Source organism: Cricetulus griseus, assembly GCF_003668045.3.
Source record: "Cricetulus griseus strain 17A/GY chromosome 1 unlocalized genomic scaffold, alternate assembly CriGri-PICRH-1.0 chr1_0, whole genome shotgun sequence".
NCBI lineage: Eukaryota > Metazoa > Chordata > Mammalia > Rodentia > Cricetidae > Cricetulus > Cricetulus griseus.
The window spans coordinates 15,973,085-15,979,349 of NW_023276806.1; positions in this window are offsets into that span (position 1 = coordinate 15,973,085).

Sequence of the window (6,265 nt, forward strand, 5' to 3'; positions counted from 1 at the left end):
GTTTAAGATAGTCAAGGAGCACAACTATTTCAGTGTACTTCACTACAGACCCCATTAGAAACATTACAATAGACTAGGAGTTCAGAACTGAAAAGCATGCTAAAATAAACATAGGGAAAGATCGGTAACTGGCAACAGAACATTGAGAGGAAAGAGGGGGAACATTGTTGATTTTGAATAAGGTATCACAGGATGGCTTCACTGGAAAAGTACCATTTAAATAAAGACCAGAAGAAATGTTTGTGTGGCGGGAGGGTGGGGGGGGTTTGTCTGGGAGAAGAGTGAAGCAGTGTGGGTTGGTGACAGTTGAATGATAAGCTGGGGCCAAAGAGTGAGGATGTAGAATCCGAGGCTCAGAGGAAGAAGGTACCCTAGGGCTCAGAGATGCCAAGAAGCTATTGTTGGAACATGCTTTTCTTTAGAGGGATAAGGCAAGCCACTGGAAAGTTCCACGACAAGAAGCACCATGGCCTGATTTCAGTTAACAAGTGTGACTCGGTTAATGATTGAATGCAGGAGAACAAAATTGATAGCAGCATTATGTCCCCTGAAATGGTGGCAATGGGGCTGTAGCAAGAGCAATAGAAGTTTGGTGAAATAGCCATTTCCAAAAGGGATTGGAAGAGAAGAGTGGCCATGCAAAGAGCGAGGGAAGACCAAGAAAGACCAAGAAGGGAGTGAACCCAGAATACCAGAAACTCATATTTTCAATATGTTAAACTTTAAAACTATTTTTTGTAATTTTTTTATTAGTTCAAATTAGGAACAAGCTTGCTTCACATGTCAATCCCTTCTCCCTCTCCCTCCCCTCCCTCCACCCCTCTCCCTACCCCCCACCTATCTCCCACCCCATCCACCCTCCACTCCCCAGGCAGGGTAGGGCCCTCGACGGGGGCTCCCTAAAGTCCACACCATTATCCTGGGCTGGGCCTAGGCCCTCCCCCATGTGTCCAGGCCAAGAGTACATCCCTTCACGTGGGGTGGGCTCTCAAAATCCCTTCTTACACCAGGGAAAAATACTAATCCACTACCAGGGGCCCCCTAGAGTGCGGAGGCCTCCTCATTGACACCCATGTTCAAGGGTCTGGATCAGTCCTGTGCTGGCCTCCCAGACAGCTTCTGGGGTCCATGTGCTCCCCCTTGTTCAGGCCAGCTGTTTCTGTGCTTTAAAACTATTTTAAGTCATCTAAATGTAACTCTCATTTAGACTGATGGACCTAGAAATTCCAGTGTTCAGGGGAAATATCTAAACTAGATACAAAGGTCCTAAAAGTGAAATATCGAAGAAGCTAAAATTTTTGTCATGTTTTTTTAATATTTATTTTGATTTTGAACAACCATTTATTTTCTGGGTTGAAATAGTACATTATCATGAAATATCAGTTTCATTACTTAACAGTTCTAATAAGAAAAAAGTTGTTAGGTAGCAGGGAGGTGGATATAGATACATACATTCAAATATCAGATTTGTCAAGCAAAGATCTTTGAATTTAATTCTAACTGTGGTGAGAAAGCATTAGTGGTGTGCCTTTACTAGGATAATCACCAAATGCAATTAATCCACTATGAAAATTAACTGGAGGGGATAAGTTATAGAGGCTATTATAGTAATCCCTCTAAGAGATAATGGTTGTATGAATGAGAATGATTGTGTTGAAGATGGAATGTATATTGGAGAACCTGATTGGTGAATATAAGTGTACACACAAGAAGTTTTCATTTTTTAAGAGTGTGTAGTGCCTATTATGACTTTGTAAAAGTCAAGCTGGTATGTGGAAGTAGAATAATAGCCCCACCAGACATGCAATATCTTTACCTATTCTTAATGTAACCATGAATTAGACAGATAACATTAAAATTGTTTTAATGTCAGTAGGATTATCCATAAATCCTCTGATGTTTCATGATTCTCCAGGTACATTTTCATTACTGACAGGTATGCAAAACAACTTCCAAAAATAATTAGTGACTTTTTAAATTAAAATTTTCAATTTTTAATTACAAAGGAGGTGTTTTTGGATAGCAAGAAGATCCAGCTTCCAATCCCAGACCAAAGATGCCCCACCTTGTGGAGGATGACAGAGTATGATAATGTCAATAATTGGAGCTGGGAGTACACAGAACTCAGACAACAGCTTCAATGACGGGTTGAAAGTCTCCAAGAAGGACTGATCACAGGGCATCAGGTTGGAGAAAAAGCATAGCAAGTTCAGAGAGTATGATGTACATTGGTCTCACAGAGGGATGGGCTACATTTTCTTTTGGGGGGAGGCAGGACAGAGAGAGAGTTTTCTCTGGGCATGGTCACCCTAGATGCTTTAGGTGTATTTAGGCCATACTGGGGTGTTCAGTTTGCATCCAGGAAAAGGAAAGTTTTCTCCCTTGAGGAAAGACAATTTGTAATTGAGCAGCAGTGTGTCATTCTATGAGGAAATATTCCAGGTCTGCAGGCATGGTTGGCAATGTGTGATAGAAATGAAAGGTGAAACAATGGTTAATTCCATAAACATCTTTTAGTGACAGCTCCAATAATTTCAATTGTTTCTTTCTCTTGCCTTACCCACATCAGAGAGGCCACTAGTAGAAATCACAAAGCTTAGTTTAAGAACATTATCCAAGAGCAATGGAAGATGATTTGGAATTTCTAAATTCTAACAATGCTGTGCTGATTAGAAGATATTATTGATGGAGAAGATAGTAAAAAAGAAAGAAAATGAAAATACGTTATACTGATTTATGTTCAAACATAAAAATAAATATATCACACAGAGTCAAAGGTAGGAAATGCTCAAAAATTCACCGAAAATAAATGTATCTGGAAAAATAAATGTGTTCAACCTTTCCAAAGCAGCAGGTAGATTATGGAATCCCAGCATCCCATGTAACACCAGCCTCTGTCTCGAGACAGGATGATACAAACCTTTACAGTGCAGTTCTCACCTATAAGACGTAATCCTACCTGAACGGCGTCAAGATGCACTTAAGACCTCTCAATCTTTAGAGCTTTTGTCACCCATTCCCAGGACCCATTCAGTGGATGATCTCACCACGTATCAATAACCCTTTACTTAACAGGCCTTACCTATTTAAGGCAATCAACAAAACTATCAAAATGCAGAGAGGCAAACAATTCAACATGCTACCAGCAAGAGCATCCTTGGAAATGCATTGAAAAGGTCAGAAGGAATTTACTGCAGGCATCTCCTAAGCACACTACTTGTTGAATGGAAAAGCATCTATGTGTTCATGGGAAAAAAGAAATGTGATTTTCAAGTGTACAAAGCTAACACACTGGTTTCTACAAAGAAACTGAGGAAAAAGAGGACCAGATCCCTAAATGGTAAAATATGCTCTCTTAAAATATGAAAGACACACTGACAGAATTTGTAATCCAATTTGGGGTTTCGATGTAGAATTTGCTGGTATAAGCTTGGAGGGAAATTGTGCCACTTTGGTGGCATTCTGTTTCCCAGTCTTGTTATATAGATGGCTGTATTTATTTTTCTCTAGCTGTAAGATGAACGATGTTTGGTACAGGGGACCTGGTACACTGGGAATGAGATGGAAGCCAAGGTGCAAAGTTCTGAGTCTGAGCTCCCAAATCTCGCACATTTTGTCTGTGGGAATTATCACAATGACCACTTCCCCAGGTACTGAGCATAAAACGCACAGAACATCCTCTTACGTCAAGGACACATTTGACTCAAGTAGAATTCATCATGTACATTAAGAAATGAGAAGTTGATGCTTTTTATTTTTATGTTTGAAAATAGCACACAGGGTATTAGAGAACATTATGGCATTTCTAGCAAAGTACGTTTCAGTAGATTCTCTACCCTCACCCCCCATCTCTCATACTCCATTGGCCTTGCTGCCCCCTTTTGGAAGCCCCTGTCTCCTGCCCCACTTTCATGTCAAGTGTGTCTCTTTACCCTCCCCTTCCCATTTCTCAGCAGCTCTTCTTCTCCCCTCTTAATCTTTGCTGTGGCTATTGTAGGCTTTCATGAGATAGCTCAGAGGCAGAGAAAGTTCAAATTGTTAAGTAAGCCTACTTCACTTAGAGATGCACGGCATGATCAATGGCCACATGCCTCTTCCATCACCCAAGATCCCATTACTTCAGTGACATAACCCACGTGCCGCTCCTACCTTCAGCTGGTCTTATTTCACTGAATCTTAAAGTGTCCGTTATACAAATGGAAAAAGCTAACTTTGCAAACAGAAAAGAAAAATAGAGCGATCAACACCTACCTTCTGCCATTTTCCCCAGATTTTTCACTTTGAATTCAACAAATCCTGCTTGTAATCCCAGAAATTGTGATCTGGAGGCTGAGGGAGGAGGATCACAAGTTCAAGGACAGTCTCGGCTACAGAGCAAGACTCTTGTCACACAGACAACACCCACATGCACACACCCTACTGTATTCAACTAATGTCATTATGGCCTTGCAAGCTTCTATAATATCATGAAAACCCAAAGTTCTACCTGGCCAAATTTGGTTTCTCACCTGTAGACCTGCCTGACAAGTCAGCCATGATTCCTGTTACACAGGCTGAAGGGGGGAAATGATTCAGATGTATTTCTACAACCATTTCTCGGAGACCTTGTGTCTAGGAAATTTTCAAAATTCCCAGACATACAATAAAACTCTATTACACTGCATTTCTCTCCTTGAATTCGGGGGGGGGGGGGGCTGCAAGCCAACTCAGTAAACCATCATAATTAAGCACTTGGTGCCAACCAGCAAAAATGTGAATATTACTTATTTATTATGTGGCCTTGGACAAGTTTCTTAGCTTCTCTAGGTTAGAAGGGGACAATAACAACATCTATTTCAAGCCCTGTACCAAGCCCATTAGGTCCTTCAGGCAAAGAAGAAAAACCTACTCTATTTCCAAAGCTCTTTACTTCTGTATATCAGAAGAAAAAAATACCTACAAAGTTGCCTACAATTTATGAAGGTCAAAGTCTGCAAAACCATATGTGGTGACCATAAATAAATGAGGTCAGCATTGTCATTTAAGTCACTTAAAATGTTTTCAGTAAATTTCTACTACTACGACTACTATATGCAGTCAGGATTGGCCTATATATCATTGACACAAACTTTAGTATTGATATTGTCATCTCCAGATATGTATGGAGTATGTGCATGGTCCTGTGTGCACATAGATATATGTATATATGGTCATGTATGTGAAGGTGCATGCTTGCATGCATGTGTAGAGATCATAAAGGTCCTCAGGAACCATCCATATATTTTTTGAAGCAAGGTCTCTTTTCTAATTTTAAAATAATCTCATTTTGCATATCAATCCCAGTTCCCACTCCCTCCAGCCCTCCCACTCCCCCCCACCATCTCCCCACCCCATCCCCTCTTCCACTCCTCAGAGAGGATGAGGCCTCCCTCCCATGGGGGATCATCAAAGTTTGTCACTTCATTGGGGGCAGGATCAAGGCCTCCCCTGCTGTATCTAGACTGGGAGAGTATCCCTCCATAAGGAATGGTCTCCAAAAAGCCAGTTCATGCACTAGGGACAATTACTGGTTCCATTGCCAGTGGCCCCATAAACTGCCCAAGCTACCCAGCTGTCACCCACATTCAGGGGGCCTAGTCAAGTCTTATGCAGGTTCCCCATCAGTCGTCTGGAGTCCATGAGCTCCCACTTGCTCAAGTCAGCTGTTTCTATGGGTTTCCCCAACATGGTCTTGACCCCTTTGCTCATATTATCTCTCCTCTCTCTCCACATGGACTCCAGAAATTCAGCCCAGTACTTAGCTATGGGTCTCTGCATCTGCATCCATCAGTTACTGGAATTCACAGGAATCCACAAGGATGACCACAATGAAGAATCTAAGCAATGGCGGAGAGGCTGCCTTAACTGCCCTTCCCCTATAATCAGATTGATGACTACCTTAATTGCCATCATAGAGGCAAGGTCTCTTACTGGGATCCAAGGCTCACAAATTAGGCTAATGGGTGGGCCAAAGAGCTCCAGAAGTCCACTTATCTCTACCTCCCCAGGACTGGGATTATAAGAAAGGATCATCATGCCTGTCTTTTTTCATGCATGCCAGGAACTGCATCCTGACTGAACCCAGATTTTCAAGAGTTTACGACAAGTACTTCATGACTGAGGTATCTGCCCAGACCCTCATTGCTTTCATTTTGTCCATGAGAAGCAAACAGTAGAACTCAAATAGTTTCCTAAACACTTTCGGTATTGTGGAGTCTGGTGAAACTTCTAGGAAGTCTAAAATTTT